Source organism: Schistocerca gregaria, chromosome 5, assembly GCF_023897955.1.
Source record: "Schistocerca gregaria isolate iqSchGreg1 chromosome 5, iqSchGreg1.2, whole genome shotgun sequence".
Taxonomy (NCBI): Eukaryota; Metazoa; Arthropoda; class Insecta; order Orthoptera; family Acrididae; genus Schistocerca; species Schistocerca gregaria.
In genome coordinates this window covers 141,658,300-141,681,085 of record NC_064924.1, presented here as the reverse complement: position 1 = coordinate 141,681,085, position 22,786 = coordinate 141,658,300, and positions in this window count along the sequence as shown.

Genomic DNA, 22,786 nt, shown 5'->3' with positions numbered 1-22,786 from the left:
ATACGTTCTGAGCGACGGCCTAGCAAAACGTCCTCTTTTCACAAGATACAGATTAACAGTCCTCTTTTTTTTTAATAAATGAATTGTCTGTTTTTTTTTAGTCCATACTCAAAGATTCACAACTACTATCGTTGCGGGGATTCCGCGCTAAAGAGTTTCTTGCTGTCCAGCTGCGCTTCACTTCACTTCAAGTTCTTTTTGAATCACATTTACATTTACGCTGTTTACATACAATACAGAGCTTCTCAGAATAAAATCAGGCACAAATTAGTTTTAAAAAAAAGCAGTGAGGCACACGTAACATTACAAGGTACGGTTGCAAGATGACTGGGCTCCGGACAGCAACGTGGCACTGCCCAGGGGGAGACCGACGTATTCGGTGTTTGGCTCTGGCGCGTCGTACTGCATCTAAAACAGAAATTCGTCCGGTACTTGGCACCACAGTGACAAGCTGCATTTTTGTTTTAAGCTCCGTTATGACTACTATGGCCTGCCACATTGTTACTTTATCCAGGCCGCAGTGCCCCACACAGCCAGTACTCATGGCCACCACTGCGCAGCAAAACTGGGCTGCGCATTTGAGGCTACGGGCACTTCGCCGTTGCAACACCACGTGGATGGGGGTCAGGCTGTGTAGAGTTCTTTTGTCGCCGGCCGGGGTGGCCGAGTGGTTCTGGCGCGAAAGTCTAGAAACCGCGCGACCGCTACGGTCGTGGTTCGAATCCCGCCTCGGGCATAGATGTGTGTGATGTCCTTAGGTTAGTTAGGTTTAAGTAGTTCTAAGTTCTAGGAGACTGATGACCTCAGAAGTTTAGTGCTCACAGCCATTTGAACCATTTGAATAAACATGTTGGGAGAAAGATGGTTCAAATGTGTCTGAGCAATATGGGACTAAACGTCTAAGGTCATCAGTCCCCTAGAACTTAGAACTACTTAAACCTGACTAACCTAAGGACATCACACACATCCTTGCTCGAGACAGGATTCGAAACTGCGACCGTAGCGGTGTTGGGAGAAAGAATCAGCAGCTGTGTGTATTCCTGTCAGCCACACCTGCATATATTCCTTGAACTGACATTTCTTCTATGTCTGTTTCACATCAATATATTCATTTACTATATACCTATGGTTCCTATACTTTCTCCACATTTAATTATAATTGTATTGTAACATTAAACTTCTTTCACATTCGTACCAACTTAGAATGACAGAGTGACTGAATACGTATGTATGTTGGGTTTTCATGGCGTCTGCTTGCAGGTAAATTCCTTGTCTGAAACTGTGGCACTTTAACCAACTTTAGTGTGAGACAAAACAGCGGCAATGTGGTTTCGTTCCCTTCTGGTCGAAGCGTTATTGGGTTTAAGTTGGCAACGTGCGGTTAAGGTGTTTCTGAAAACTTGTATTACGTTTGTGTGTGCTGTTCACTTGGTCCTTGGAATTTGGTGAGTGAGGATGCTGTTAAGAGCTGGTTCATAGGGTAGCTGAATGTGCATGAGTTTCAGTCTATCTGAAGCCTTAACCGATTTCCCTCTCAGCTTCAGGCATTAATAATCATACAGAGCGGTTTGTCCAGTACAGGGAACGATAGCTTTTGTAACAATTCAGTTTTATAACTAGTGGCATTGCAATCTCAGAATCTATAATTGTGAGAAAATGGAGTGAGGATATGCCTCATTCCAGTTAGGATACGTGTTTGCCCGTTTGAATATGTGCGTGTTAGCGTTTCTTGTATTGTTCTATTCTTCTATCTGTGTTCAGCACATCTATCAGTTTAGTGCGTGTGCCTTTGTTCATTCGGTTCCATTTGTTCAGTAATAGTTTCGAGATCCTTCAGTTCTCGGCATCAGCTTTAGCTTGCAACGATTTAACAACAAATTACATATGAGTGTAGTTCTTTTTGTGCATTAGTTAGCATTCCAGTATTTTTGTTTTTATTAGTTTACCTTTGTGTTGCCCGAGCCACGTGATTCTGTTATGGTCATGTTAGCTTCATCCGTATTTCCGTAAGTAATTGAATGTCTGTTGTCGATCCGAATTACATTTCGGATCATAGTTTTCATTTAATTCTACGGGTGAATTTTCTGCGCGGCGTTATGCCGTTGGAACAAACCTCTGCCGTCTGTATGAGTGTTGTAGCACATGTTATATTGTTCTAGTTCTGTTTCTTCCTTTTGCGTCGTGTGGACGTGGAGAGTGCGTATGTATCGTATAATACGCTTTTCCCATTCTTTATGCGTATTCGGTGATTTGCGATCGCTTCAGGCAAGAAATTTAGTTAACTCTTATGATTATTTAACGGTCTACACCAGGGACCAACAGCCTTTATATTTCATTCAGAAGTGTTAGGTTTTCTTGTAATCTGATTATGTGTAGTAAATGTTCAATCTAGATGAATTAAATTCCATTGTTAATGCTTTATCCCACACATCCCAATCTCTGTTCCATAGGATACATCCTACAGTGTTTGTCCTTTGTGAAATTAATGTAGGCTATTTATATAATCCTTTGTTAACTACAGTTCCACTTCTATAAAATTTGTTTTCTATGACCAAAACGAATGCCTGACTGAGAACAGAAGACATACTCCCTTTTGATAAATCGATATTTTGAAACAGTTCGTAATCGGCACTCGATAATATCGAACGGCGTTATATATATATCTACCTATAAAAATAACGGCTGCAGATTGTAAATATACTGCCGGTTTTAGAGCTGTTTTTTTAAGTACTGATTTATTATAAGTTATTCTGTACATCAGCAAGCTAGCAGCAAGGATTGAAAGGAAAACGATGCACGTTCATGCTTAACGATACCCGCTTTGCCAACAGTGGTGATGCATATAAGTGGCACAAGAAGAGGTGTCCGATTGGTCCGTCGCTGGATTGCGTTACATACCCGAGTTGTCTAGAGTACTTCATGTCGACTTACGTGGTTTTTTTTTTTTTTCATTTCTGCAAACGCCAATGACCCAGAAAATCTAGCGTCAAAACTGCTTGGGAAGTTAAACGTTGCAGTTTCTGTTAGTAGCATATTTCCCTCACACGTGTCCACCTACGGCAAAGTCCTGTCTTGTCATTTAGATTTTCTTTCATCATTTTCAGCAACTGTTGTAGAAGAATGTCGATGTGAAGAAGTAGCACACTAGTTGTGTTACAAGTTGTTGTTATCGTAAATGGGTGCTGTTTCTTCACATCGTTAATCTTGTTATTCTATTCACATCGCCACTCCCGAGCGCAATCGGACATTTTCCTTTGTACCACCCACACTTGCTTCACACTGTCAAAGAAATGGACTGGTCGTGAAAAAGTAGTAAGACTCCTTCACACAGAGAAAGTAAAATTATGTTCTACTAGACTTTCGAAAGAACAGTTTCAAATATTTACCGATAATTGGGAAAAGAGTGTAATATAAAATAAAAATATCTGCAGCCGATATTGTGATTTCCATATCGATATGGGAAAGATAACATCGCCGATATTTATCGATATCTCTTGGAAAAAATCTGATGTATCAATATTTTATCAACAGCCCTAGCTGACCGCCCTTGGATGACTCAGCCCTTCTCTAAGCAGGTTGTGAACCTGCAAACGCAATGGACGAGATCGCAGCCCTGTGGTGTGTAGAGCGACCGAAATTTTCGTTCTCGTGTACAGAGTGGAATCACCAGAGATCGTTCAAAACCATCTGACGAAATTTGATAGTGATCTGAAGCAGCAAAGTGTGTACGCTTTTGCAGCCGTCCGATGACCGATGTGCGAATAAATCGGCTAAGAGTTCCTAAGAGACTGCCACCCCCTCTCCCTCCCCCTCTCCCCACCGCAGTTCAGTGACCTCCTCGGTGCCACCCACACTCCTTTGTTGTTGTTGTTGTTGTTGTTGTTGTGGTCTTCAGTCCTGAGACTGGTTTGATGCAGCTCTCCATGCTACACTATCTTGTGCAAGCTTCTTCATCTCCCAGTACCTACTGCAACCTACATTCTTTCGAATCTGCTTAGTATATTCATCTCTTGGTCTCCCTCTACGATTTTTACCCTCCACGCTGTCCTCCAATACTAAATTGGTGATCCCTTGATGCCTCAGAAGATGTCCTACCAACCAACCCCTTCTTCTGAACAAATTGTGCCACAAACTTCTTCCCAATCCTATTCAATACTTCCTCATTAGTTATCTGATCTACCCATCTAATCTTCAGCATTCATCTGTAGCACCACATTTCGAAAGCTTTTATTCTCTTCTTGTCCAAACTATTTATCGTCCATGATTCACTTCCATACATGACTACACTCCATACAAATACTTTCAGAAATGACTTCCTGACACTTAAATCTATACTCGATGTTAACAAATTTCTCTTCTTCAGAAACGCTTTCCTTGCCATTGCCAGTTTACATTTTATATCTTCTCTACTTCGACCATCATCAGTTATTTTGCTCCCCAAATAGCAAAACTCATTTACTACTTTAAGTGTCTCATTTCCTAATCTAATTCCCTCAGCATCATCCGACTTAATTCGACTACATTCCATTATCCTCGTTTTGCTTTAGTTGGTGTTCATCTTATATCCTCCTTTCAAGACACTGTCCATTTCATTCAAGTGCTCTTCCAAGTTCTTTGCCGTCTCTGACATAATTACAATGTCATCGGCGATCCTCAATTTTTTTATTTCTTCTCCATGGATTTTAATACCTACTCCGAATTTTTCTTTTGTTTCCTTTACTGCTTGCTCAATATACAGATTGAATAACATCGGGGAGAGGCTACAACCCTGTCTTACTCCCTTTCCAACCACTGCTTCCCTTTCATGTCCCTCGACTCTTATAACTGCCATCTGGTTTCTGTACATATTGTAAATAGCCTTTCGCTCCCTGTATTTTACCCCTGCCACCTTTAGGATTTGAAAGAGATTATTCCAGTCAACATTGTCAAAAGCTTTCTCTAAGTCTACAAATGCTACAAACGTAGGTTTGCCTTTCCTTAAACTTTCTTCTAAGATAAGTCGTAAGGTCAGTATTGCCTCACGTGTTCCAGTGTTTCTACGGAATCCAAACTGATCTTCCCCGAGGTCGGCTTTTACTAGTTTTTCCATTCGTCTGTAAAGAATTCGTGTTAGTATTTTGCATCTGTGGCTTATTAAAGTGATTGTTCGGTAATTTTCACATCTGTCAACACTTGCTTTCTTTGAGATTGGAATTATTATGTTCTTCCTGAAGTCTGAGGGTATTTCGCCTGTTTCATACATCTCGCTCACCAGATGGTAGAGTTTTGTCAGGACTGGCTCTCCCAAGGCCGTCAGTAGTTCCAATGGAATGTTGTCTACTCCTGGGGCCTTGTTTCGACTCAGGTCTTTCAGTGCTCTGTCAAACTCTTCACACAGTATCGTATCTCGCATTTCATCTTCGTCTACATCTCCTTCCATTTCCATAATATTGTCATCAAGTACATCGCCCTTGTATAGACCCTCTATATATTCCTTCCACCTTTCTATTTTCCCTTCTTTGCTTAGAACTGGGTTTCCATCTGAGCTCTTGATATTCATACAAGTGGTCCTCTATTCTCCAAAGGTCTCTTTAATTTTCCTGTAGGCAGTATCTATCTTACCCCTAGTGAGATAAGCCTCTACATCCTTACATTTGTCCTCTAGCCATCCCTGCTTAGACATTTTGCACTTCCTGTCGATCTCATTTTTGAGACGTTTGTATTCCTTTCTGCCTGCTTCATTTACTGCGTTTTTATATTTTCTCCTTTCGTCAATTAAATTCAATATCTCTTCTGTTACCCAAGGATTTCTACTAGTCCTCGTCTTTTTACCTACTTGATCCTCTGCTGCCTTCACTACTTCATCCCTCAAAGCTACCCATTCTTCTTTACTGTATTTCTTTCCCTCATTCCTGTCAATTCTTTCCTTATGCTCTCCCTGAAACTCTGTACAACCTCTGGTTCTTTCAGTTTATCCAGGTTCCATCTCCTTAAATTCCCACCTTTTTGCAGTTTCTTCAGTTTTAATCTACATGTCATAACCAATAGATTGTAGTCAGAGTCCACATTTGCCTCTGGAAATGTCTTACAATTTAAAACCTGGTTCCTAAACCTCTGTCTTACCATTATATATACCTTTTAGTATCTCCAGGCTTCTTCCATGTATAAAACCTTCTTTCATGATTCTTAAACCAAGTGTTCGCTATGATTAAGTTGCGCTCTGTGCAAAATTCTACTAGGCGGCTTCCTCTTTCATTTCTTAGCCCCAATCCATATTCACCTACTACGTTTCCGTATTTCCCTTTTCCTACACTCGAATTCCGGTCACTCATGACTATTAAATTTTCGACTCCCTTCACTATAATTTCTTTTATTTCATCATACATTTCTTCAATTTCTTTGTCATCTGCAGAGCTTGTTGGCATATAAACTTGTACTACTGTAGTAGGTGTGGGCTTCGTATCTATCTTGGCCACAATAATGCGTTCAGCATGCTGTTGGTAGTAGCTTACCCGCATTCCTATTTTCCTATTCATTATTAAACCTACTCCTGCATTACCCCTATTTGATTTTGTGTTTATAACCCTGTAGTCACCTGACCAGAAGTCTTGTTCCTTCTGCCACCAACCTTCAGTAATTCCCACTATATATAACTTTAACCTATCCATTTCCCTTTTTAAATTTTCTAGCCTACCTGCCCGATTAAGAGATCTGACATTCCACGCTCCGATCCGTAGAACGCCAGTTTTCTTTCTTCTGATAACAACATCCTCTTGATTAGTCCCCGCCCGGAGATCCAAATGGGGGACTATTTTACCTCCGGAATATTTTACCCAAGAGGACGCCATCATCATTTAATCATACAGTAAAGCTGCATGCCCTCGGGAAAAATTACGGCCGTAGTTTCCCCTTGCTTTCAGCCTTTCGCAGAACCAGCACAGCAAGGCCGTTTTGGTTAGTGTTACAAGGCCAGATCAGTCAATCATCCAGACTGTTGCCCTTGCAACTACTGAAAAGGCTGCTGCCCCTCTTCAAGAACCACACGTTTGTCTGGCATCTCAACAGATACCCATCCGTTGTGGTTGTACCTACGGTACGGCTATCAGTATCGCTGAGGCACGCAAGCCTCCCCACCACCGGCAAGGTCCATGGTTCATGGGGTGGGGGTGGGGGATCCTTTGTTGAGCACTTCAGAAATGTAGGCAAACGGAGACACATAGGCACTGATTACGAGGCGGCAGAGCGACAGCTAACCCTTTCGATATCTCTTTGATTTTCCTTCCCCTCAGCTGGTGCTATATCAGTGACATAGCCCCACTCAGCTCAGGGATGTAGAAGTTAAGCTTCATTTGGTGCGTCGGTTAGGTCATTTACCCAGGGCTTTATATTTTGCTCCCCAGGCTCTGTTTTAGGAGCTCACAGAATTCTTTGAGATCGGAGCGATTTACGTTTTTTACGTTTTTTTATATTCGAAATAGGAGTTTTGATTTCATTTCTCAGCATCTTCACTGCTTGATTAGTCTGTTTCGACGAAGGTACCATCGTTGATATCTACTTTCGCGTTGACGATTTTGAAGACTGACGCAATGTAGAAGAGGTTTTGTCATTGGTACCATTTTTCGTGGATTTATCTTACACGGTGCCGTTATCGGTCGTAGATTCGTGGTCGCATTTTTTTCTGTGCATTCAGAATATTTCACTGTTCTTCAAGTGTTCTTGCATTTCCCTAACGCTTGCTGCCATCTCAACATCTTTTTACCCTTACATAGACAGATTCCGCTGATTCTAGTTCTGTGCGTTATCAGTGATGGTGACAGCTTCTTCGTCGATTGATATGCTGTTATTATCAACATTTCGCTTGAAATGCGACAGGCTGTAGTCAGCGTTGTGTTGCATGCTTTTTCACTCAGCATACTTAATTCCTCGATATGATAGGTGTAAGTGATTCATAATTTCCGATGTATATGCAAAGGAGTGGTATTATCCGACGTGATGACTGTAGATTTTCTTTAATTTCTCTTAATTCTCAAATGCTTGTTGAAGTCATTCTTCTGGTATTTAGCGGGAGTGAAAGTGTTGTCCTTGCAGTCTTCGCTCGCGTCGGCTTGCCCTCAGCAGGCGAAGCGAGTGACCGGAAGCGCGCAATGGGGCACAAACACCGACCGCCCGAGTCCCTGGGGGCAGCCACTTGTCACCCATTCACTGCGGCAGAGGGCGGCGTGCGTCTTTGACAGGATTGCCAGCGCTAATGGATGAAAGCGCTTGCATGCTGGGTTCAATGAACTCCCCCAGTCCTCGCCACAGTGGCGAATATGAATACGGATCTCTCTCCGAAGGAACCTGGCCATCCATGCAAGCGGCGTGTCCTGTAAAATAATGTCTTACTGTTGTGAAGTAGCCACGGCGTCCTCTAGAGGCGAGTCTTTTGTCTCTTGCCGCAGGGCCACCGGTACCTTGATCATAAACATTGAAGAGGCAAAGTTAAAGAACTTTTTGGGAGAGCGGCTGTTGATAGCTCGTAGCTCTCAATCTTCGGGAGTGGCGACCTGCCATAGGAAGGCACCCACAAGTTTTTGGAACGAGGGGCTACGGTAGATTAGCACTCTCAAGTTTCCGAAAAGCGACTCCGAAACTTCCAGAATAAAATGCTTAGGAGTTTTTGGATTGAAGAAATAAATTACGTGCTCCCAGATTGCGATATCTTTTACGACGGGATATAGTAATTTTCTTTGCACATGTCTGTACACGAACCACAGTAAGTTTACATGCCAACATGTACTTAATAAACCTGAATATCACTATGGGACTCAACTGCTGTGGTCATCAGTCCCCTAGAACTTAGAACTACTTAAACCTAACTAACCTAAGGACATCACACACATCCATGCCCGAGGCAGGATTCGAACCTGCGACCGTAGCAGTCGCACGGTTCCGGACTGCGCGCCTAGAACCGCGAGACCACCGGGGCCGACTGAATATCACAACGAATTTATCATACATCCCCTACTAAGTATAGCAGTTTGCCAATAATTTAATTGCTGGTTGCACCAAACAATATTGAACGAAAATCCTCAGTCAGTGGACATGCACCATTTGTTTTTCTTACGAGTGGTACCAGCTTGTCTTAAGAAGGGAGACGTATTCGTCTTATAAGCGGCCAGCTGTTAAATACACATCAGAATAACCACCTTACTATCACCCTGCATAAAAAACCGGTCTTGGTCAACAGGCTCACACAAGTATCGCTAACGATATCCGTGCTAAAAACTGTACATGCTTTATCAACTGAGGTACGGTATTGATTCTGAAGGAAGTGCTCTTCCACACAAATACCACGACAATGAATGTAGATGGTTGTCGTTGGATGTGTGTTAACACAGCAAAAGTGCAGGTACATGTCACCAGCAGTGTAAGCTCGTAATCAAATCACGCTTCTCACCGAATTTAGTGATTTGGCTAAGGAACAGGTATTAGGCCGATATTTGCAAGTCCCTCATGCCGCTGCTAGATATTTTCCACGCTAATAATATTTGTAATGAATTATACTGAATCGCCAAAGGAACTGGTACAGGCATGCATCCTCAAATACAGAGATATGTAAACAGGCAGAATACAGCGCTGCGGCCGGCGAGGCCTGTGTAAGACAAGTGTCTGGCGCAGTTGTTAGATTGGTTACTGCTGCTACAGAGGCGGGTTATCAGGATTTAAGTGAGTTTGAACGTGGCGTTACAGTTGGCACACGAGCAATGAGACACAGCATCTCCGAGGTAGCGATGAAGTGGCGATTTTCCCATATGACCACTTCACAAGTGTACCGCCAATATCAGGACTCCACTAAAACATCAGATCTCTGACTTTGCTGTGCGTGGAAGAAAAATTTTGAAACAACAGGAGCAACGATGACCGAAGAGAATCGTTCAATGTGACAGAAGCAAAACGCTTCCGCAAATTGCTGCAGACTTCAATGCTGCCCCATCAACAAGTGTCAACATGTGAACCATTCAACGAAACATCATAGATATGGGCTTTCAGTGCCGAAGGTCCACTGGTGTAACCTTGATGACTGCACGACACAAAGCTTTAGGCCTCACCTACGCCTGTCAATGCCACATTGGACTATTGATAACTGGAAACATGGTGCCTGGTCAGACAAGTCTCAAGTGGTTGGAGGTGTACGGGTATGGAGACAACCTCATGAATCCATTGACCCTGCATGCCAGCAGGGGACTGTTCAAGCTAGTGGTGCCCCTGATACTTCTAGACACCACTCTGACAGCTGACACATACGTAAGCATCCTGTCTGATCACCTGCATCCATTCGTATCCATTGTTCAGACTTGTTTGGGCAGTTCTAGCAGGATAATACGACTCTCTACACGTCCTAAATTGCTACAGAAACACTCTTTTGAGTTTAAACAATTCTGCCGACCACCAGACTCACTAGACATGAACATTATGGAGCATATCTGCGATGCCTTGCAACGTGCTGTTCAGAAGAGTACACCACCCCCACTCCTACGGATTTATGGACAGACCTGGAGGATTAATGGTGTCAGATCGCTCCAGCACTACTTCAGACGGGAGTCCATGCCACATGGTGTTGCGATACTTCTGCATGCTCGTAGGGGCCTTACACGATATTAGGCAGGTGTACCAGTTTCTTTGGCTGTTCAGTGTATCTCGATACCATGTAGACAGTATAAACAGAGGTTCTGTGATATATCCACAGGATTATAGGCGAGGGAGGATGATGGTTGACAGAGAATGATCACGCAGCAAACGGTGTGCTATGTGAGAAATCACTTAAAAATGGAACGCTAGATTGAAGTCATAAGAAATGTACAAAATCCTACGACTAATACACTGGCTTTTCAGATCTACAGTGTTATGCTTTCTGATAGAAGCACTGTCTGCGATTCTCAGATATCTCCACTGAAGCACATACTTGCATTGGATCCTATGGAGATGTCTTTTAAACGCTACACCCATGCCACTCTCTTATATCGACATGTGGCACCCTTTTTCAACCTGTTTTCTAAGGACCACATATAGTAAAACTCCAGCACGGTTTTAGACAGTTTCCTTGCATACTGTAATTGTTCCTCAGTCTCAGCCCCAACCTCCTTCCAGCTTTGTCCAGGTGGCCAATCCAATTTAAGTTAGGACTGAGCAGATCTGCAAGAGCGCTGTATCTACCACCTTCAGCATCCTGTGGAGAAACAGCGTGAGCTAATTTGACAGGACTGTGTTTTGACCAGTCGGCGGAAGAGGAAAACATTTTGTATTAGTTCCATCAACCGTGCACAGTGTGTTAGATCAGTGCCAAAAGAAGCTTTCTCCTGGAAAACGAGGTAGTAGAAAAGACAGACAAGCAGTTATGGTGATGTTTCTGTTTAGGAAGACTCCACATCATATGGGAAATGAAAGAAGGATTTTGCTACTGCATTGCAGCGTGTTTCCAAACTACATACATGTACTGCAGTCCAAAAGAGATATATGTCCCTCAGGGCACATTTATGTCTGTCACCCAAATATTCTCGCCCTCCATTTTATTTGTACCATCCAACAGAGAAAAACTATAAAGTACGAAAACTTCACCAATTCTTCTGATATATCGAAAACAAATATTGTGTGCATGCTGTCATCGAGCATATGTGGCGATCCTATTATATATACAGGTATGGGTCCACCGCAGCACGTGGCCTGTGATCGCAGTCACTTGCACAAACCAGTATAAAGTTTCGCCGCCCGTACTGTAGGAGGACCATATCCCGAAGAGTATCAATTGAAAGAGAGGGTCCCTGTGTTGTTCCTCCATAAGGAGGTTGAGACATTGTTTTCCTGCTGTAACACTTCCAGGTAGTGTATGACTACAGCTTTGTAAACCACCATACATTTTGTTTTTCCACCACAACTTCAATATCTGTGTCAGGTGCTAAACTGACATTAACACAGTTCAATCCATTGGCTCCTACAGAATGCTGGACATTGCATGGTCTAAACTATACTGCTCCCACAACACACATGATGGTTGAAGTAAACGACACATACAGTGTTTCTTAGTGACAAAATGTGGAGGACATCACAGCATATGGAAACTGTAAGAGTTTGTGACATTGTACAGTTTTTCCAAACAGTTCCCTGAAGGTGACGACCTCTGCATTTAATCTCATCTTTCACACTGACAGAGTAGCAGATGTCTAGGTGTTCCATTTTGAAAAGACCAAGAGCATTGATTCATCATACTACAGCCACGTACATGATCATTGTTTCAGTGCTTGTCATCCCCAGAAGGTGTTGCTCCCACCAACAAGTGCTGTCAGTCAATCATTATGTGGTAATCCACAGCTTACCATTGGGCAGATAGGCTGAAAAAGACACCACTGATACGGGACCATGTACTGTAATAAGCATGACAATGCGATCAGTTTTAGCAGTTTTACCACAGCTTTTTTCAAAGCAAACATATGATGCATCAATACTCTTCACAATTTCTGTGTCATTGCTAAACTACCCCACCACTACTCTGTGTGTATCACAGATTGCGAATGTAAATAGATGACTGTGCAGTATGTCAATTCATGGCAAGTTCTCAAACATATACACCAAAGTATACCAGATGGCGTCCTTTACTGATGCAGTTAGGTTATCTATATATTTCTAGCATATTGGTCATAGTGCATAATTTACAATTTCAACTGCCAATCTTTTCCTATGTAGATGGGAGTCACATTCACAGAATAAAGCTGGAGATTGAAAGATCACCTTGCATTGTCTTTGACCAACCCTCCCAGCAACACTGTTACTGACTAGAAGTAGCGTGGTACTATACCCACTGCATTCCATATCTCGTGTAGCAGCAGAGTTAGCTGAGTACATAACTGCTACTCAGCAAAGACTGTTCCGCATCAGTCTTACACACAGCACCCATCCAAGTGCACAAGATCAGATGTGAGCATGTCGAGGAGGTTAGCACTCCTTATCGGAGAATAGTAGGTATGGGATTGTTATGATGATAAAAGAGAACATGAAACATGTTGTTTACGCATGACAGAGCTCCAGACAGACGGAGTTTGAAGCATTTTACATAAATTAGCCGTAGTATCAATTCTGAAGTATTGTTCTACCATCAGGGGTCAGTACCAAGAAGGTATTGGCAAGAGAGAAATGATCATAGAACATAAACTCATGCACTCCTATGGCTACATGGTTTTGCACTTAAACATGTTATAATGTTAAAGCCATGCGGTTTCCGAAATATTACTCAAGCACAGTGGAATGCTTTTAATACTCTAATGCAGGACACATATCCACTCTGCAAGTTTTGTACGCCACTCAGACTTTAAGATGATAAAACTACTTCCTTCTACACCGAAGCAAACATAGATTCTTCGTCATACATGCACAATGTAGCTTTCCCGAGGTATATGGCACCTACTGTTCACATCTGATTACTGTTCATAAATTATAGTATACTCGCACCCATCCTATACAATGATCGTCAGCAACAGAAAATGCTTCTTAGAAGGAAACAGACAAAGCATAGCAGCAGTGTTTGACACGTGAAATTACGTGCCATGCTGCACTAACTCCATAAACAGGACAACTGTCAAGCAAATATATGCACAGGGTTTGCAGTACCTCGCTGACACCTGTCACTAACTTAGAATCACTGCAGTCATGAAACTGAAGACTCGATTTAAGTCCAAGATGTGGCAGAGAAATGGAGCTTCCATACATCTTCATTCATCTAGAGGAGGGTGCTGAAATAGGTTTCCCATGGATGGAAGAGATTGATTACACATGCGTTGGAAGTCCTCTGCTGACTGTGGTATGGAGACGTTTGCTGTTAACGATTGCACGTAGATAGCGCTCTAAGTCACACACAGACCACGCAATTGTAGACGAGTCGATCACAAGTTATACGTTACAGCTGATGTACCCCGAGAAAATAACGGAAAATGAATGGTTAAACCCGTGATGAATGACCTGCAGCAACATCTCCCCCTCTCTAGAATTCATCATCAGTCTAACATTAAATCAGACCTCGTTACATCCCCTCTCAACCGATTACTCCATCTACTTTCTGTCAACCTTTAAACGCAGATCTGTGTCAGGCAGATGGTTCTCCTTTGCAGGGGAACATAAAAGACAACACTCAACTTGCACACATCACTGTTACCTCAATAGACATACGGTAGAATGTTGTGAAAAAAACATGCAGCAATTGTTCTGAGGTATTTGTTAGCTGACACATCATGGTTGTGATTGGTGCAGAGTACAGAGAAGCACATTTAAAATACTGTTTGTTAGGGTTTAAAACACATAAATAGTCTTGCACGGGGTCAAACATACGGTACGTTCTGTAGTTGTATATTTCAGTGCCCCAACCGGTAATACAACACTCTTTAGCTAAGGACACTTTATAAAAATGTGTAAGGTGGTTGTTGATAACTTTCAGGTCACACCTGGATTTCTGATCCAACATATCCCTCTGGTGGATCCACCTTCAGACGTGCCTTAAGGCTGCTGCGGGCGGCGAGAACAAAGAAAAGTTCTGGTCAGCTGTCTAGTTGGTTCTTTTTCACAAACTGGGACAAGCCCCAGTGGCAGCCCTTGTGATGCTGTCTGGATACCTGAGTAGTAAACCAATGCTGAGTATACATTGGGCTGTCGCTGCGATCGCGTGTGTTGCATGTATTCTCCGTGGAAAATTGAGCAAATCGGTATCGATCATTGGCAAGTGCTGGCGCTGGACGCATTGATAACATCGTAATTCCTACATCTGTAATCAACCCCAGATGGCCCCCATTGTCAGCGTGGTGCACTCTGGCATACAGGTGCATCCAAAACTGCAGCTGCAGTCGTGGCGATAGTTTTCTCTGGCCTCTGAGCGCTGGCGCTGATGTGTATGAGGGGATGGGCACGCTATGTGTGGACAATGAGGCATGAGTGCATGGGATGTGCGAGTGTTTCAGCGATCTCCAACATCTGACCATGACAACTACTACTACGAAATGAATGTTGGTTTAAGTGTGTCATGTTTAGCATTTCTCAATACATTGCAGCGGACTCTGTCTTGCATTGGTTTTTATTGTTGTCTATATCCTACCATGCAGTAGGCCTTTACTCCTCCTCCTTCCAAATGTAGCGGAGGGAGAACCAATTTAAGAATTCTACAGTGCTTTAAAACCCAATCGCAATGTCAAATCCCTGACTACAGTGATCTCCGACATCTAGCCATGACAACTACCTGTTACAGATTTGAATGCGTTTTAAGTGTGTCATGTTTAATTCTCCACAATGCATCGCAGTGATATCTGTTTCGCAGTGTTACTTGTTGTTGTCTCTATCCTCTCATGCAGTAGGCCTTCCAAATGTAGCGGAGAGAGCCATCTTAGGAATTCTACAGTACTTTAAAAACCCGATCGCAATGTCAAATTCCCGACTGATCAGTCTATCATTTCCAATAGTAGAATTGAAAGCACACATCTGTACAGTCTCCTCCTGCAAATTTATTAAGGACACAGCATGGAACAGCTACCTCCAATGTAATGGACTTCCTAGCAAATGCCCAACTATGGCTGTATCCACCGATAGGAATCAACTGAAAATAGTCCATAAGGATTTGGAAACCAGGCAGTTGTAGAATCAAATCGCACGAAATTTACTGGTCTTAGTGTCCACCAATAGGATGCAAGGAAAAAGCAGGCCATACACAAAGGATATCAATTTAATTAATTAGTTAATCAGTCTGAAAAGAGTGAGGGAAAATTTCCAAGACATCTACAACTGGGGGTTTACCAGGTATCCACTATTTTGTTCAGGAGAAAGGTAGGGTTAGTATGGCACATGACAGACACTACCTACTGTAAGTAGGCTGTTTACGTTTTCTTATTGGTAACGCCGCTTAGCGCTCGGTATGAAAAAATCACTGGCTGTGCCGTGTGCAGTCTGTGTTTAGTCTGCATTGTTGTCTGCCATTGTAGTGTTGGGCAGCGGCAGCTGGACGTTAACAGCGCGTAGCGTTGTGCAGTTGGAGGTGAGCCGCCAGCAGTGGTGGACGTGGGGAGAGAGATGGCGGAGTTTTAAAATTTTTAAGAATTGGTGTCACGAACTGATTTATATATTATGACTATTAAGGTAAATACATTGTTTGTTCTGTATTAAAATCTTTCATTCGCTAACTATGCCTATCAGTAGTTAGTGCCTTCAGTAGTTTGAATCTTTTATTTAGCTGGCAGTAGTGGCGCTCGCTGTATTGCAGTAGCTTGAGTAACGAAGATTTTTGTGAGTTAAGTGATTTGTGAAACGTATAGGTTAATGTTAGTCAGGGCCATTCTTTTGTAGGGATTTTTGAAAGTCAGATTGCGTTGCGCTAAAAATATTGTGTGTCAGTTTAAGCAGAGTCGTGTATAAATTGTTCAAAGGGGACGTTTCACTACTTTCTCCAATCTGTTACAGGTTTGCATAGAAGTGGGGCTGTGAGAACGGAGGGGAAAGGGATGTACCAGTTACCAACGCCAGGTCTGCAGGTGTAGCAAGAGGGGCTCTGTTTGTGTTTGCATACGTTGGTTCACACAAACAGGAAGCATTCACTTTAGAGAGGGAGAGAGAGAGAGGGGGGGGGGGGGGGGAAGGGGGGAGAACATGTGTTTCGGCAGGAATTTCTCAGATATCATTGTCGATGAGTTGCTGTCACCTGATGCTTTGGTTAAAATGTTTCATATGGCTCTGAGCACTATGGGACTTAACACCTGAGGTCATCAGTTCCTTAGAACTTAGAACTACTTAAACCTAACTAACCTAAGGAGATCATACACATCCATGACCGAGGCAGGATTCGAACCTCAGACCGCAGTGGTCCCGCGGTTCCAGAGTGAAGCTCCTAGAACCGCTCGGCCACACCAGGCGGCCTGGTGCTTTGTTCGGTAGTTAGTTTGACTTCTGGTCTGCGTGTCACTGGAGCTGCCACTGTTTGCAGGCCAGTCTCCCAGCCTGCACATGTGGGAATATGCGAGGCAGCTGGCCTGTGGTGCTACCTGTGGACAGTGGAAGGTGGTCACCTCATGCTTCATGATCGACAGGTTTGTAACACGCAGATTTGTTGTATGGCGGTATTCCTTGTGTGATCGGAATAAAAAGGCGACACAATTGTTTAAACATTCTACACTGCCTTTTCACCTCCCAAAGTGTTTGAGTAAACAGTGTTATATTCACTGCAGTCAGTTTCCTGACATATTCTTTAAATTGAATATATTTCAAACACCACCTTGTGTCCTATTCCACACATTGCCTTGTTTACCAGGAATTGTTTAAACAGTATTCCATACACTGCAATCGAGTCCCTGCAAAATAGCCAATCAACTGAGTGTTTTTCCACCAAGGGAAGGGGGAATGGGACGTGGAAGGAGAGGGATTAATTAGTCATCAGATCGATAGAGTGGAAGGGGGCCATTCGAACAACTGAGGCCTGAAAGAGTGCTTATATTGTCGAGGGGGTTGGAGATGTACGTGGAGGGTGACAAGCATGCAAGTTTCTCAGAAGTTTGGATTATACCGAGGGGATCTTAAATCAACCACCACGGGGTCATAAATCGCTTAGCAGAACAAAAAGTTAAGGGGAGGAGAGGGAGTCATAAATCAATCACGTTTGACCCTGAATGTATGCAACGCATACTAACAGTATGTGCTAGAACATACATTGCCCACATAGTCAAATGCAGTCCAGCTGAACACGTGAGGCAAAATTGTCGCTATAGATTCGCCGCATAGCTGCCTGTTTTAAACAGTCAATCAGTGTCTCTTACGTATATGTCTGTTCTTTGGGGGTGGACTGACTCCTCTATGCTTCAGGGCCTGGAAGTCGCAGAAATGTGGATGAAGACGTTACAGCAACTAGGGAGAGTGCAAGACGCCACTGGGGTTAAGGCTCTAGTCAGTCTGATTTGCCACTGGCGTTCACTGAGTATCCCTCACTACTACATCCACTGGTTGCAGTTTCAATGATTGCTCAGAGCAAATAAGGATAAAATATTCGTCAGAGGAGAATGAGTGTACATACATATGTGAACGCATGGTAATAGTGGTTCTTTGGGAAGGAAAGGAGTAGAAAAGCATTTACAGAGCAGCCAGAACGGACGAGAAATCGTGTTGACTGACCAGTAATTACGAAAGTTAATTGGTGAAGATGATTGTATTGGCCTATGGGTGAGTGAAGGGAGGGAAATCATGGCTGAGAGGTCACCATAAAGTGACTAATTAATTACTTTGGAGCAAGAGCCTATCATCTTATGGGAATCTCCTGTGCCCCTTACTTGCGACTCTTACATCAACTGCGGCAGGTCGCAGACAGAGACGGATGCTGTGCCGGTGCGGCCCGTCTGTCGGCAGATCCAGTGCTCCTCTCCAAGTCCAAACTTCCAATCCACGTCAGCCACAGGTACTGACTACCTCTCACCAGCTTCTAACAATGAAGTGTTCCATTCTCTAACAGTGAAGAAGTCGCCTGAAACTTTACGATTCCTTGGCGATGTGAGCCCGCCAAAACTCCCATTTTTGGCCAGTCTGAGAGCACGTACTTTATTTCTTCAATCCAAAAACTCCTAAACATTTTATTCTGGAAGTTTCGGCGTCGCTTTTCGGAAACTTAAGTGTGCTAATCTACCGTAGCCCCTCGTTCCACAAACTTGCGAGTGTCGCCCTATGGCGAGTCGCCGCTCCCAAAGATTGAGAGCATCGACCTATCAACAGCCGCTCTGCCATAAATTTCTGTAACTTTGCCTCTGCAATGTTTCCGCTTAAGGCACCGTTGGTACCGTGGCACGAGACAAAAGACTTACCTGTGGAGGACCTCGCGGCTACTTCACAATAGTGAGATATTAAGTCCAGTCATAAGGAGCCGCAGCCATGAGGAATAGGTACATCTGATACTTTGCTTATTGTTGAATGCCACCAAATTGAGATTGAATCGTAATATTTAATTGTAATTACAGTGATAAATACGTGGTTGGCTTCCTAGGACCTCTCTGGCGACCATTCGGGTGTGTGATAGAGGTAGCTGGTGACCAGAATGAATTGGCATTTCTGGCTTAAGGCTGTTGCGGGCAGCAGGTGCAAAGAAAAATTCCGGCCGGCCGGCTAGCTGCTTCTCGCCTGCAGCTGTGGGAACAAGTGCCAATGCAGGCGCTCGCGATGCTCTCGGGATAGTTGTATAGTGAACCAATACTCAGTATGCATCGGGCTGTCTCCATAATCGTGGTTGTTGCCTGTATTCTCTGTGGAAAATTGAGCAATTCAGTATCGATCATAGGCAAGTGTTGGCTCTGGACGTATTGATAACATCCGAATTCATACTACTCCAATCATCCCCAGATGCCCTTCATTTCCAGAATGGTGCATTCTGGCATACACATGCGTCCGCGACTGCAGCTGTGTTCGTGGCAGCAGTTTTCTCCGACCTCTGAATGTTGGCGCTGTGTGTGGAGCACAAGGTGCGTGTGCAAGTGTTTCAGGTGTTTTAGCAGTCTCCAACATCTAGCCATCACAACTACGTTACAGATTGAATCGGGGTTTAATAGTGTCGTATTTAGTGCTGTTCAGCACATCGCAGAGGACTCTCTCTTGCAGTAATATTTGTTGTTGGCTCTATCCTACCATGCAGTAGGCCTTCCTCCTATTCCTTCCAAATTTAGTGGAGAGAACCAGCTTAGAAAATATATAGTGCTTTAGAAACCCAATCGCAATGTTAAATTCCCAATTGACAGCTATTTCCGTCATCTGGCCGTAACAACTACCCATTTCGAATTGGGCCGTGGTTTAAATGTTTCACATTTAGTCTTTCTCATTACATTGCAGTGGACTGTGTTTTGCAGTGGTCTGTGTTGTCGTCTGTATCCTGTCATGCAGTAGGCCCTTCCTCTTCCTTTCAATTCAAGCAGGGAGAAACACCTAAGGAATTCAATAGCGCTTTAAAAACGTAACCACATTGTCAGATTCCTGCTTGATCAGTTTATTGTTTCCCATTGAAGTACTGAGAGCACACATCTGTACAGCACCTCCCAGAGACTGTTTGAGGACATAGCATGCAACTGAGCTGAAATTTGTTCTCAGCTACCTCCAACGTAACGGGCTTCGCATCAATTTACCTAACCGTGGCTATGTCCACCAGCAGGAGACAAAGGAAAGAAACCCAGAAGGGTTTGGAAACTGGGTAGTTGCGTAATCGAACCTAACCAAATATGCCAGTTCTACTTTCCACTAATAGGATGCAAGGAAAAAACTGGCCAAATACATAGTATATCAGTTTAATCAAGTACTCAACCTATTTGACAGACGAGAGAATATTTCCAAGACATCTACAGCTGGCGTTTTACCAGGTGTCCACTAATTTGTTCAGGGCAAAGGTGCGGTTAGTGTGGCACAGGACAGATTCTACCTACCTTATGTCGAATGCCTTTTTTTCATCTGCTACAAGTTTCCATGACAGTGGAAGTGTGAGTACAAAGGGATGTACCGACTACCAATGCCAAGTATGCATGAGTGTCGAGGGGGCCAGAGGAGGGGGATGGAAAGGAGGAGGGGTGGAGGGGAGACACTTTATGTGTGTTTGCATACATTGGTTTGCACAAACAGGAAGCGTCCACTTGAGAGAGAGGGGGGAAGAAGGAGAGAGAGGGAGAAAATGTGTTTTGACAGGAATTTCTCAGGTATCAATATCAAAGAGCGATTCCCACCTGATGGTTTGTTTGGGGGATTGGTGTGACCCGGTCAGCGTGCTGCACGAGCTGCCACTGTGTGGAGGCCTGCCTCTTGGCCTGTGTACGCTGGGACACACAAGGTGGCTGGCGCCAGGTGCGGCTCGGCAGTGTGACGTGCTTCACGGCCGAAAGATTTTTAACAGTGTAGTTATGTGGGACGTGTGTTTCATGATGGTATTCCTTGCGTCACCAGAATAAAAAAGCGCCCCAATTGTTTAATTATTCCACACTGCCTTGTCGTCTTCCAAATGTTTAAACAGCCAGTATTCGATACACTGCAGTCAATTTCCCAACAAATTCTTTAAATAAATAAATAAACTATATTCCAAGCACTGCCTTGTGTTCCATAAATTCTTTAAATAAACAATATTCCACTAATTGCCTTGTCTACCAGGAATTCTTTAAACAATATTCCACACAATACAATCGATTTCGTGACAAATTTTTTAATAAATAAATAAACTATATTGCATACACCGCTTTGTATCCAATAAATTGTTTAAGTAAATAGTATTCCACACATTTCCTTGTCTACCACACAGTGTGTAAGAGGTCCATAATTAAAGAATTTGTTGCTAGCGCAATCGAGCTGATGTAATTTCGATGTATTGCTCACGCGCTGCCTGCGATATGTAAGCTAGAAGAGAATCTGAGACCAAAGAGTAGTATTGACTGCAGTAGGAACTGTGTAGTAGTAGGAGTAAGTTGTTGCAAGCGAGCAGTCGTGTCTGGTGTATCGTGTTGGCTGGGCCGGTCGTGTGCAGCGATGGCGGAGCCTGAGCGTTGTAGGATAAGGTAAAAGCAGTCTCGCGCATTTGTAGTATTGTTACACCAAGGCCCATGTAAATGTTTAAAAAATTGTTAATAATAATCTTTCTCATAAAAAGTAACTTTTGACATTTATCTCAATTTAAAGAATTCACTAATTTCTCCAATCCTTGGCAATCCCGATTGTTGAAAAGAAAAGTCAGTTCTTACCTTTTTTATAAGACAGATCTATCGGCCAGCATTGCACTTATCTGCGCCAGGAAAATTTCTTATAGGAGCAGATATATACGCGTTATCCGGCGATCTAATTAAGGTAAGATTTTTCAGTTTATTCAGAATGATGTATCAGGGCCATGACGCAGCATTGCTGAAGTCCAAAATTGACCAGGGTTAATTGAATGTCAAGTTTTGAAAGGTTATAGGTTTGTCACATTGTATTATATTTTCACTGTTGGGTAGTTACCCTAAATTAGAGTATTATTCATAATATTTTATTTTGTGGGGAGGTTACACTTGGCGACAACCGGCCAGGATCGTATTTTTGTGAATTTCTGAGAAGTAGTCAGTTATATATCTGCTCTTATTTACTTAATATTAAAAGTAGTTTGCATCTGGCGCAATGCATTTACTAATTTGTCACTTTTTCTTTCACAGATCATCGGCAATTTATTGCTCTTTGTTGTAACTGTATTTGTTCCATTTTTGCTTTGTCTTTATTTGATTTTGTGCTTAACTTTAGTTGTGAAAATGCCGCGAAAAACTGCTAACACTACATCGCGAGTCGTAATGAGTGAAAAAGTCGACTTTAATGATTTGACTGATAATACTAGCGATACTCAGTGTCTTGATGTTAATCCTCCAGTTACAGACAATCCGTGCGTACCGATCACTAGTAATGATTTTAATGCTAATGATGAGCAAAGAAATTCAATTGTGTCCTCTGTTAATTTAACGACAATTGATGAGGCGGCACGTTCCGTTACAATGAACGCTGCCCAGTGTAACACACCTGATTTGCAAAATTAATACAGTGAACAGATAAATTTTTCTCACGAAGATGAACAATGTAGTTAAAATACGTCAGATTTATTTGATTCCGAGGTAGTGACCAACAGTGCAAGTCCAATTAGCAAATCTTTTTGTGAATCAGACAATGACCAAATGGTTATACAAAACGTGGCACATGCAGATACACCATCACACAGCACAGAGAATACAGCAGCTAATTTTGGCATGGATCGAGTTATGGAAGTATTGCTACAACTTAATCAAAATCTCAA